This window comes from Ranitomeya imitator, chromosome 4, assembly GCF_032444005.1.
Source record: "Ranitomeya imitator isolate aRanImi1 chromosome 4, aRanImi1.pri, whole genome shotgun sequence".
Lineage (NCBI taxonomy): Eukaryota > Metazoa > Chordata > Amphibia > Anura > Dendrobatidae > Ranitomeya > Ranitomeya imitator.
In genome coordinates this window covers 687,821,297-687,834,797 of record NC_091285.1, presented here as the reverse complement: position 1 = coordinate 687,834,797, position 13,501 = coordinate 687,821,297, and positions in this window count along the sequence as shown.

Genomic DNA, 13,501 nt, shown 5'->3' with positions numbered 1-13,501 from the left:
CAGTGGAGCCCATTTTGTATGGCTGAGTTATGGTGTAAGCTCTTATGGTCAGTGGGGTCCTCTCTCTCCTGTAGAGTGTAAGCTCTTATGGTCAGTGAGGTCCTCTCTTTCCTGTAGAGTGTAAGCTCTTATGGTCAGTGAGGTCCTCTCTTTCCTGTAGAGTGTAAGCTCTTATGGTCAGTGGGGTCCTCTCTCTCCTGTAGAGTGTAAGCTCTTATGGTCAGTGGGGTCCTCTCTCTCCTGTATAGTGTAAGCTCTTATGGTCAGTGGGGTCCTCTCTCTCCTGTAGAGTGTAAGCTCTTATGGTCAGTGGGGTCCTCTTTCTCCGGTAAAGTATAAGCTCTTATGGTCAGCGGAGTCCTCTCTCTCCTGTAGAGTGTAAGCTCTTATGGTCAGCGGAGTCCTCTCTCTCCTGTAGAGTGTAAACTCTTATGGTCAGTGGGGTTCTCTCTCTCCTGTAGAGTGTAAACTCTTATGGTCAGTGGGGTTCTCTCTCTCCTGTAGAGTGTAAACTCTTATGGTCAGTGGGGTTCTCTCTCTCCGGTAAAGTGTAAGCTCTTATGGTCAGTGGGGTCCTCTCTCTCCTGTAGAGTGTAAGCTCTTATGGTCAGCGGGGTCCTCTCTCTCTTGTAGAGTGTAAGCTCTTATAGTCAGTGGGGTCCTCCCTCTCCTGTAGAGTGTAAGCTCTTATGGTCAGTGGGGTCCTCTCTCTCTCCTGTAGAGTGTAAGCTCTTATGGTCAGTGGGGTCCTCCCTCTCCTGTAGAGTGTAAGCTCTTATGGTCAGTGGGGTCCTCACTCTCCTGTAGAGTGTAAGCTCTTATGGTCAGTGGGGTCCTCTTTCTCCGGTAAAGTATAAGCTCTTATGGTCAGCGGAGTCCTCTCTCTCCTGTAGAGTGTAAGTTCTTATGGTCAGTGGGGTCCTCTCTCTCCTGTAGAGTGTAAGTTCTTATGGTCAGTGTGGTCCTCTCTCTCCTGTAGAGTGTAAGCTCTTATGGTCAGTGGGGTTCTCTCTCTCCTGTAGAGTGTAAGCTCTTATGGTCAGTGGGGTCCTCTCTCTCCTGTAGAGTGTGAGCTGTTATGGTCAGTGGGGTCCTCTCTCTCCTGTATAGTGTAAGCTCTTATGGTCAGTGAGGTCCTCTCTCTCCTGTAGAGTGTAAGCTCTTATGGTCAGTGGGGTTCTCTCTCTCCTGTAGAGTGTAAGCTCTTATGGTCAGTGTGGTCCTCTCTTTCCTGTAGAGTGTAAGCTCTTATGGTCAGTGGGGTCCTCTCTCTCCTGTAGAGTGTGAGCTGTTATGGTCAGTGGGGTTCTCTCTCTCCTGTAGAGTGTAAGCTCTTATGGTCAGTGGGGTCCTCTCTCTCCTGTAGAGTGTAAGTTCTTATGGTCAGTGGGGTCCTCTCTCTCCTGTAGAGTGTAAGCTCTTATGGTCAGTGGGGTCCTCTCTCTCCTGTAGAGTGTAAGCTCTTATGGTCAGCGGGGTCCTCTCTCTCTTGTAGAGTGTAAGCTCTTATGGTCAGTGGGGTCCTCCCTCTCCTGTAGAGTGTAAGTTCTTATGGTCAGTGGGGTCCTCTCTCTCCTGTAGAATGTAAGCTCTTATGGTCAGCGGGGTCCTCTCTCTCCTGTAGAGTGTAAGCTCTTATGATCAGTGGGGTCCTCTCTCTCCTGTAGAATGTAAGCTCTTATGGTCAGTGGGGTCCTCTCTCTCCTGTAGAGTGTAAGCTCTTATGGTCAGTGGGGTCCTCTCTCTCCTGTAGAGTGTAAGTTCTTATGGTCAGTGTGGTTCTCTCTCTCCTGTAGAGTGTAAGCTCTTATGGTCAGTGGGGTCCTCTCTCTCCTGTAGAGTGTAAGTTCTTATGGTCAGTGGGGTCCTCTCTCTCCTGTATAGTGTAAGCTCTTATGGTCAGTGGGGTCCTCTCTCTCCTGTAGAGTGTAAGCTCTTATGGTCAGTGGGGTCCTCTCTCTCCTGTAGAGTGTAAGCTCTTATGGTCAGTGGGGTCCTCTCTCTCCTGTAGAGTGTAAGCTCTTATGATCAGTGGGGTCCTCTCTCTCCTGTAGAGTGTAAGTTCTTATGGTCAGCGGAGTCCTCTCTCTCCTGTAGAGTGTAAGCTCTTATGATCAGTGGGGTCCTCTCTCTCCTGTAGAGTGTAAGTTCTTATGGTCAGTGGGGTCCTCTCTCTCCTGTAGAGTGTAAGCTCTTATGGTCAGTGGGGTCCTCACTCTCCTGTAGAACTCAAGCTCTTTTGCTCAATGGGGTTCTCTCTTTCTATTTCCAGCTTTCCAGAATTGAGATTCATAAGACTTTTTTTTTTTTGCAAATGTAATCTTTTGGGAAAATTCGGCAAAGCCAGCAATTTCGAATTTCAGAACGTCCACTAATCTCTATTTTCCAAGTAAAGCAAGAGATTATTTGGTCTCCAAGGATGTTAAATAACAAACTAAAGTGGCACTCTGTAACGCTATAGCATGCAAACATGGAATATATGAAATTGGAATTACATTGCTGCTCTAGAGAATAGGATAAAATGAATATACTTAGCTCATAAATTGGTCAATTCATGTGTGCCCAACTGCTTCTCAGGTGAAAGCCAACAATTATATGGGTAGGTAGGATCAAGCTGTGATTAAAACCGCCATAGGCTGATGGGTGGAGAGCTCAGTCAGAAAGCCTGTGCACACAAATATCAAAAGACTGATCATCACTTCCAAACAGAAGGTGACAGAAGTGAAAGTCAGTCTTTTGATATCCAAGAAAGTTAAGACCAAAACATTTGGTAATGCTGACCTATGTATCATTGTTGAGGCTACACACAGACTACTCAGGTTTTAGGGTTAGCTGAGAACTTCACTTTACAATAATAGTGATACATGGCCTCCATGGTACAAGATTAACTGATCGTTTGGTCACTGGTTGGTCAATGAAACTTACTATGTAAGGAATTCATACATACAATCTAAAGTGATCACATATGGACTAACCATACTGTACAGCGGTCCATGGGTCATCATGATTCTTCAATGCTCTAATTTGCTCCTCTCCCTTAGAAAGTCCACATACCGGACATTGGCGTAGGCCATTGTGCTTTACATATATATATCTACTATGAAGTACGATACCTGGTCCTCGTTTCCTGGATTTAATGTAACAATTTTCATCATACAACATGCTTGTATTGGATATTTGGTTTTGATGAGCCATCCATACCAGTGCCAGACTTCATATCTACCGAATCTTGCCAAAGCAAAACAATTATAAGCCTTTTAGATATTTGATAGACTTACATTTGACATTTAAGATCTTCTGGGTTGCTTGTAAATTGAGTTTCTGAATAAATTCCTTTCAGATGAATCGGGAACGTGCCTCCAATGACCAGGTCCCCAAACTGACCCAGATACCCGCTGATATTGCCCCCAGGTACATGGCAGCCTGCAGTGGACGTCACGCCTTCACACCCTTTTACAACACAGGTATACATAAACCAAACCTCACAAAGCAACAGGGATGTGATCTTATATAGGCGCTGCATATGTCGTAAGGTTACAATCAGATGAACAGTCACATAATATGTCATGATCGGATTTTACATAGAGATATGGAGCTCAAAAGTTAGTAAGGTGAGGAAGACCACCCAAAGAGCCTCAGTCAGTTTTATCTTTACTAAAATAGTGGAAAATCTTCCAATAAGAAAATAATCTTAGTCTGACATACTGTAGATAGCAAGTGAGAACCAGGCACATTCAAGTAAATGTATCCATTATTCGTCCCTTACCTTTTTTCTCCCTTCCCTTTCTTTCTTCCTCTTTACTTTCTCTTCTCTTTCCCCTTTTTAATTCTCCTTTCTTTTTCTTTCCTCTTTCTTTTTTAGTTATCTTTCCTCCCTTTTCCTTCCTTACACTTTTCTTGTATTTTCCTTCTCGTCCTTTGTCCCTTTTTCTCTCCTTCTTCTCTTTCTCTTCCTAGAGTTCCTCCCCTTCCTGGTTTCCCTTTCCTTCTTTCCCCTTCCTTTTGTACTCTCTCGTCTCCCTTCCTTTCTTTCCCCTACTCTTATTTTCTTCCTACATACCTATTCTTATTTGTCTTCTCTTCCCTTCACTCCCTCCAATACCATTATTCTCTTATGTTGTCTTCTGCCCGTCTTCTCCCTTCCTTCACTCCTTTTGCCCTTTTCGCTTCTTTCTCCCTTACCTTCTCCTGCCTTTTCCTTTCTTCTCTTTTCTATTCCCCTTTACCTTCTTCTAGCTTCCCTTTTCCTTCCTTTTCTATCCCCTTCACTTTTTCCTATCTTTCCCTTTCAACTTTTTTCTATCTCCCTTACCATCTCGCCTTCCCTTCTCCTCCCTTCTCTTTGCCTCTTACCCTTTTTGGAAAACTTAGAGCCACCTAGCCAATGAGATTCTCTATGTCCGGTCACTTATAAAATGTATTTTTAGTATCCCAAAAAGTCAATGATCCTTGTATTGTTTTTCCTGTCCGAGAACCATATATTCCACCAATGCGAAAATCCCCCTCCAAAAATACATTCAAGTCTACAAAATATCTATAACACAGCCAAACCCAGGCACTTTAGTGCAGCTCAGTCTCAGTCACATTTGGAAAAATATTTCATGCACCCACGACACACATAATGCCATCTCAGAGATAGCAAGAGAATTAGTTGTTATACTGGTTTATATACATGAAAGATAAGTCCTGGGGGGCTGGAGAGTAATTATTGTAACCGGCTGCAAAAGGAAAGGATGATGTCAGTGCAACTAAACGCCCCAAGTGACTTGTCATCATCTTATAGTAAAACAATTTACAGCTGGTTCATAATGCAACCGTCCAACTATATCAAAGCAAATATTAGAAATGTTTCCCTACTAGGAGGCATTAGGTGAGATCTTTTAAAAAGAAAGTTGGAATCATTGACATATTTTTGATGAAGATGAGATGATCTTATTTACTTTAAATGTTATAAATAAGTGAAATTAAATCACAGCTTTGCCAGAATTTTTAATTTAACGTGTAATGCTTGATGCTTAATCGCTTCTCATGGTCAACTCGTGAAGCAGGAAAGTCGAAGAGTCCGAGGTCAAATGTCAGGAGGATTGTATGTGATAGACAAAGGGATAACACAGACGGACAGTCAAAGGAAAAGTTTGAGGTCACGAACCAAGGTCAGAGAGCATCAAGGCAAAATGGGTAATAAAAATTGGTAGTCAAAAAGGAAAATCCAAGTTCCGGCCACAAAGTTCATAATATCAGAATACTGAGCACAGAGTAAACACACCGCTGAGTTAAAAGCTAGAACTGGCAAGGTCTAATAATAATAAGCCAGCTAAATAGCCAGGTAATTACCCAGAATGGGTGACACCTGGAAGACCCTGCTTACCAGGCCAGATTGAACAGCTAGGCTGTCAATCACAATACTGACATCCAAGCACGACCCTACCTCAGAATAGGTGATTTGGCTGACACAATACTGAGAACTCAGCATTCCCTATCCTATAGAGCAGCTTAGCTGTCACTCACAGCGTGGTGAAATCGTGAGACTACCCCCTCTTCTAATGGGGCTACCGGATAAAACAAAGCCCATCTAGCCAGTCTGAGAGTTAACCATTTGGCTTCTTCAATGGAAACTAAATTCTTATGATTAGTGACCACAGTGACTTGATGAACTGCCCCCTCCAAAAAATGTCTCCATAACTCACAAGCTCATGTAATGGCGAGTAACTCACGATTCCAAACATAATTCATTCTTTTCAGTAGACAAAATTTTTGTAGAATAAAATGCACATGTCCGAGGTTTGTCCGAGTTTTGGGCCTCTGAAATAATACCGCCCCCACCCCGACATCCGAAGTATCCACCTCTATAATGAATGGCTCTTGGACGTCGGATTGGATTAGGACTGGAGCAGACATAAAACAATTTCAATTTAAATTTTTCTTAACCCCTTAATCCCATATGACGTACTATCCCGTCCAGGTGACCTGGGACTTAATTCCCATGGACGGGATAGTACGTCATATGCGATCGGCCGCGCTCACGGGGGGAGCGCGGCCGATCGCGGCCGGGTGTCAGCTGCCTATCGCAGCTGACATCCGGCACTATGTGCCAGGAGCGGTCACGGACCGCTCCCGGCACATTAACCCCCTGCACACCGCGATCAAAGATGATCGCGGTGTGCCGGCGGTGCAGGGAAGCATCGCGCAGGGAGGGGGCTCCCTGCGGGCTTCCCTGAGACGATCGGTACACGGTGATGTGCTCACCGTGTACCGAGCGTCTTCTCCCTGCAGTCCCCGGATCCAAAATGGCCGCCGGGCTGCATCCGGGTCCTGCAGGGAGCACTTCCGGGTCAGGATCAGGCTGCAGCTGCAGCTCTAATCCTGCCCGGCTGTATGTCAGATCACCGATCTGATAGAGTGCTGTGCACACTGTCAGATCGGTGATCTGTGATGTCCCCCCCTGGGACAAAGTGAAAAAGTAAAAAAAAAAATTTCCACACTTGTAAAAAAAAAAATAAAAAAAAAATTCCTAAATAAAGCAGAAAAAAAAAAATATTATTCCCATAAATACATTACTTTACATAAAAAAAAACAAAAAAACAATAAAAGTACACATATTTAGTATCGCCGCGTCCGTAACGACCCGACCTATAAAACTGGCCCACTAGTTAACCCCTTCAGTGAACACCGTAAGAAAAAAAAAAAAAAAACGAGCCAAAAAACAACGCTTTATTATCATAACGCTGAACAAAAAGTGGAATAACACGCGATCAAAAAGACGGATATAAATAACCATGTTACCTCTGAAAACGTCATCTTGTCCCGCAAAAAACGAGCCGCCATATAGCATCATAACCAAAAAAATAAAAAAGTTATAGTCCTCTGAATAAAGCGATGCCAAAATAATTATTTTTTCTATAAAATAGCTTTTATCGTATAAAAGCGCCAAAACATAAAAAAAATGATATAAATGAGGTGTCGCTGTAATCGTACTGACCCGAAGAATAAAACTGCTTCATCAATTTTACCAAACGCGGAACGGTATAAACGCCTCCCCCAAAAGAAATTCATGAATAGCTGGTTTTTGGTCATTCTGCCTCACAAAAAAATCGGAATAAAAAGCGATCAAAAACTGTCACGTGTCCGAAAATGTAACCGATAAAAACGTCAACTCGTCCCGCAAAAAACAAGACCTCACATGACTCTGTGGACCAAAATATGGAAAAATTATAGGTCTCAAAATGTGGAGACGCAAAAACTTTTTTGCTATAAAAAGCGTCTTTTAGTGTGTGACGGCTGCCAATCATAAAAATCCGCTAAAAAACTCGCTATAAAAGTAAATCAATCCCCCCTTCATCACCCCCTTAGTTAGGCTAGGTTCACATTGCGTTAATGGGTTAACGCTAACGGACAGCGTTGCACGGCGAAAATGTCACAATTAACGCCGTGCAACGGGTCCGTTAGCACAACCATTGACAGCAATGTGATTTTCAGGTGTAGCGCATCGCTAGAGCGTGCCATTTTCGGCTCGCGCTAGCAAGGTGCCATTCTTTTGTGGCGCGCCTCAGACGCTGCTTGCAGCGTCCGCGGCGCGCCCGAGGTCCGATCCCCGATCTTCCAGAGCGGGGACGTTAACGCGACCACTAAACACGACACCTAAAAAGACATTGTGTTAGCGCAATCCGCTAGTGCTAAACGGATTTCCCTAACGCAATGTGAACCTAGCCTTAGGGAAAAATAATAAAATAAAAAAAAAATGTATTTATTTCCATTTTCCGGTTAGGGTTAGGGTTAGGGTTAGGGCTAGGGTTGGGGCTAGGGTTAGGGTTTGGATTACATTTACGGTTGGGATTAGGGTTGGGATTAGAATTAGGGGTGTGTCTGGGTTAGGTGTGTGGTTAGGGTTACAGTTGGGATTAGGGTTAGTGGTGCGTTTGGATTAGGGTTTCATTTATAATTGGGGGGTTTCCACTGTTTAGACACATCAGGGGCTCTCCAAACGCGACATGGCGTCCGATCTCAATTCCAGCCAATTCTGCATTGAAAAAGTAAAACAGTGCTCCTTCACTTCCGAGCTCTCCCGTGCGCCCAAACAGGGGTTTACCCCAACATATGGGGTATCAGCGTACTCGAGACAAATTGGACAACAACTTTTTGGGTCCAAGTTCTCTTGTTATCCTTGGGAAAATAAAAATTTGGGGGGCTAAAAATCATTTTTGTGGGAAAAAAAAGGATTTTTATTTTCACGGCTCTGCGTTGTAAACTGTAGTGAAACACTTGGGGGTTCAAAGTTTTCACAACACATCTAGATAAGTTCCATGGGAGGTCTAGTTTCCAATATGGGGTCACTTGTGGGTGGTTTCTACTGTTTGGGTACATCAGGGGCTCTGCAAATGCAACGTGACGCCTGCAGACCAATCCATCTAAGTCTGCATTCCAAATGGCGCTCCTTCCCTTCCGAGCTCTGCCATGAGCCCAAACAGTGGTTCCCCCCCACATATGGGGTATCAGCGTACTCAGGACAAATTGAACAACAACTTTTGGGGTCCAATTTATTCTGTTACCCTTGTAAAAATACAAAGCTGGGGGCTAAAAAATCATTTTTGTGAAAAAAAAAAAGAATTTTTATTTTCACGGGTCTGCGTTATAAACTGTAGTGAAACACTTAGGGGTTCAAAGTTCTCACAACACATCTAGATAAGTTCCATGGGAGGTCTAGTTTCTAATATGGGGTCACTTGTGGGGGGTTTGTACTGTTTGGGTACATCAGGGGCTCTGCAAATGCAACGTGACTCCTGCAGACCAATCCATCTAAGTCTGCATTCCAAATGGCGCTCCTTCCCTTCCGAGCTCTGCCATGCGCCCAAACAGTGGTTCCCCCCACATATGGGGTATCAGCGTACTCAGGACAAATTGGACAACAACTTTTGGGGTCCAATTTATTATGTTACCCTTGTGAAAATACAAAACTGGGGGCTAAAAAATTTTTGCGAAAAAAAAATAAATTTATTTTAACGGCTCTGCGTTATAAACTGTAGTGAAACACTTGGGGGTTCAAAGCTCTCAAAACACATCTAGATAAGTTCCTTAGAGGGTCTAGTTTCCAAAATGGTGTCACTTGTGGGGGTTTTTAATGTTTAGGCACATCAGGGGCTCTCCAAACCAACATGGCGTCCCATCTTAATTCCAGTCAATTTTGCATTGAAAAGTCAAATGGCGCTCCTTCCCTTCCGAGCTCTGCTATGCACCCAAAAAGTGGTTTACCCCCACATATGGGGTATCGTCGCACTCAGGACAAATTGCACAACAACTTTTGTGGTCTAATTTCTTCTCTTACCCTTGGGAAAATAAAAAATTGGGGGCGAAAAGATCATTTTTGTGAAAAAATAAGATTTTTTATTTTTACGGCTCTGCATTATAAACTTCTGTGAAGCACTTGTTGGGTCAAAGTGCTCACCACACATCTAGATAAGTTCCTTAAGGGGTCTACTTTTCAAAATGGTGTCACTTGTGAGGGGTTCCAATGTTTAGGCACATCAGGGGCTCTCCAAACGCAACATGGCGTCCCATCTCAATTCCAGTCAATTTTGCATTGAAAAGTCAAATGGCGCTCCTTTCCTTCCGAGCTCTGCCATGCGCCCAAACAGTGGTTTACCCCCACATATGGGGTATCGTCGCACTCAGGACAAATTGCACAACAACTTTTGTGGTCTAATTTCTTCTCTTACCCTTGGGAAAATAAAAAATTGGTGGCGAAAAGATTATTTTTGTGAAAAAATATGATTTTTTATTTTTACGGCTCTGCATTATAAACTTCTGTGAAGCACTTGTTGGGTCAAAGTGCTCACCACACCTCTAGATAAGTTCCTTAAGGGGTCTACTTTCCAAAATGGTGTCACTTGTGGGGATTTCAATGTTTAGGCACATCAGGGGCTCTCCAAACGCAACATGGCATCCCATCTCAATTCCAGTCAATTTTGCATTGAAAAGTAAAATGGCGCTCCTTCCCTTCCGAGCTCTGCCATACGCCCAAACAATGGTTTACACCCATATACGGGGTATCAGCGTACTCAGGACAAATTGGCCAACAATTTTTGAGGTTCAATTTCTTCTCTTACTCTTGGGAAAATAAAAAATTGGGGGCGAAAAGATCATTTTTGTGAAAAAATATGATTTTTTATTTTTACGGCTCTGCATTATAAACTTCTGTGAAGCAATTGGTGGGTCAAAGTGGTCACCACACATCTAGATAAGTTCCTTAGGGTGTCTACTTTCCAAAATGGTGTCACTTGTGGGGGGTTTCAATGTTTAGGCACATCAGTGGCTCTCCAAACGCAACATGGTGTCCCATCTCAATTCCTGTCAATTTTGCATTTAAAAGTCAAATGGCGCTCCTTCCCTTCCGAGCTCTGCCATGCGCCCAAACAGTGGTTTACCCCCACATATGGGGTATCAGCGTACTCAGTACAGATTGTACAACAATGTTTGGCATCCATTTTATCCTGTTACCCTTGGTAAAATAAAACAAATTGGAGCTGAAATAAATTTTGTGTGAAAAAAAGTTAAATATTCATTTTTATTTAAACATTCCAAAAATTCCTGTGAAACCCCTGAAGGGTTAATAAACTTCTTGAATGTGGTTTTGAGCACCTTGAGGGGTGCAGTTTTTAGAATGGTGTCACACTTGGGTATTTTCTATCATATAGACCCCTCAAAATGACATCAAATGAGATGTGGTCCCTAAAAAAAAATGGTGTTGTAAAAATGAGAAATTGCTGGTCAACTTTGAACCCTTATAACTCCCTAACAAAAAAAAATTTTGGTTCCAAAATTGTGCTGATGTAAAGGAGACATGTGGGAAATGTTACTTATTAAGTATTTTGCGTGACATATCTCTGTGATTTAAGGGCATAAAAATTTAAAGTTGGAAAATTGCGAAATTTTCAAAATTTTCGCCAAATTTCCGTTTTTTTCACAAATAAACGCAAGTTATATCGAATAAATGTTACTACTAAAATGAAGTACAATATGTCACGAGAAAACAATGTCAGAATCGCCAAGATCCGTTGAAGCGTTCCAGAGTTATAACCTCATAAAGGGACAGTGGTCAGAATTGTAAAAATTGGCCCGGTCATTAACGTGCAAACCACCCTCGGGGCTTAAGGGGTTAAAGTCTTTATAGCATCCGGTGACCAAATCTTGAAATCTGCCCCTTTATGTGTGAGATCAGTAAGAGGTTTAGCATTCTGAGAGAAACCCTTCATGAATTTTCTATAATAGCTGTCAAACCTTAAAAGACATTGCAACTTTTTAAGGTCACCAGGTTGAACCCAATCTAAAGCACTTTCCCAGGATTCATCTTAAATCCTTCAGCTGATAAAATGAACCTCAGAAACGAAATTTCCTGAACAGAAAAAAATATTTTTTCTAATTTAGCAAACAATGAGTTCTCCCTCAACCTTTGTAATACCACATGGACATGTTCCTCATGGAAATTTGAATCAGACGGGAAAAAAAGATATTATCAAGGTAAATTACAATAAACCATTGGAATGAGAAAATATATAATTCATAAAATTTGTAAATACTGCAGGTGCCAAAATTCTCAATCAAAACTTTAGACATTAAAAACGCTGTTTTCCACTCATCAGCCTTCCGGATGCGTATCAAATTTTAAGCCCCTCTAAAATCAAGTTTAGAAAAGCATCTATCCCCCATAAGCGGATTATATAAGTTAGAGATGAGTGGAAGTTGGCACATATTTTTAACCGTGATTTTGTTCGGTTCTCAGAAATCGAGGCTAGGAATGTTAGGTGTTGAGTTCCCGCCGATGCACAGGGGGAATTTCAAACCATGTCCGCTGCGGTCTCCCATTCTTCTCCATCCACAGTGGAACCTGCTCAGCAGAGACATCGGTCCCAGCGCCTCGCTCAGACAGATACTGCACCTGCCCTTCCAGGTTCAGCCATTATAACCAGTACTGTTCGGTGGCAAGCAGGCGCTCCTGGGACTAAGTCCTTCTTTTCTCCTTCTGAGCATGCCCAAGGGAAGACCTCTCATTGGAGGTCGGGGGTCACACGCTCAGGTCCTGTAGCAGCTCCTATTTGTCCACTAGGAAGGTCCTGGAGAGCTACAACTATAAAAGGTTTGCATGGCCGCACGCATATGCGCTAGTATCATTTGTGTTTGGCTGTTGCCAGTGGATATGCAGCGCCCCAGAGATATGGTCGTTGCAGTAACGTCGCTCTGCCACTAAGGGGAGTGATGGTACGTCTGATGGCACTAAAGGAGTTCTTCTGACCAGGTATCACAGCACACATTACACTTCACACTCCGGCCACTAGGGGGAGCAAAAGGCCTATTTATTAGGTCACTCCTCACACTGGTAAAACTAGAGGTTGGACAGGAAGTCAGGGAGAACGCAGCCTGGGAGAGCTCCAGGGAGGACCTGTCAAAACTGGGGAATCTGGCAGGTACCTAGCCGAAAGGACAGATTGTTACGGAACCGCACCTGCACTACCTTGCGGCGGTATCTAAAGAAAGGACACGAAGCAAAGGATATTGTGGACAGTGAGAAAAGAGATCAAGTACAAAGGAGAACCAGTAGGAGTCGTGCCCTCGAGAACGGCAACATCCTACTGAGGCGCATAGCCGGTGGCCGGAGCACCGAGGAAGTAACAGTCTCCACGCATTACTTCAAACAGCGGCAGGACAGTTAATTACAGGTTGGCTGTCTACCATACATCACCTAAGAAGGACATAGGGGGCAATCGTGGGAGAGGGGCGACACTAGGGTCCCAGAATAACTTCAGGCCTACCTGTCATAAAGGTGCGTCCTAGCCATAACAAACTTGGGGGATGGAGAGAGAAAGATCTAGAAAGAACGAGAATAGAAGTTGTGAGAACTATCCCGAATGCCCAGCAGGGAAGAACTACAACACACAGGCGCTAGTGGTAGGCACTGATTTCCACCTGCAAAGGGAACTCTGGATGTGCTTTCGGACCGGCCGGGCTCAGACAGCCCTGTTGACAGTGCTCTGGATTGAGGATCCTGAAACCTTCAGTAAAAGGTAAAGAGACTGCAATTCTGTGTCCTCGTTATTCCTCGCACCTTGCACCACGCACCATCACCTTTCATTGGACGCCCCTTAGCAGGGTCACGGACCGGGTCCAGCCACCGTGACATCCCTAGAACTGAGCCAGCAGAGGACCGGTACCGAGTAACCCACGGCCCTGCGTCTGGGGGCGCTCCAGATACTCTACCACTCAGTTCATATGTGGTGTGAGTCTGTTTGGCTTTGGGGCTGTATACTCAGGCAGGCAGCTAGCGTCAGTGGGGGCAATTAGCCTTGGCTTAGCATCTGGTTCCTTCATTTGAGCGGTTAGCACAGAAGAGTTCCACAGCAAGCACAACCCTAGTTAGAGTATTATTCCATGTGTACAGCGCGACTCTGTGAGGCAACAGAGCTCGCTTTCATTTCACACGGGGTGAAGTTTAACCCACGTGTGAGCTCAGTGT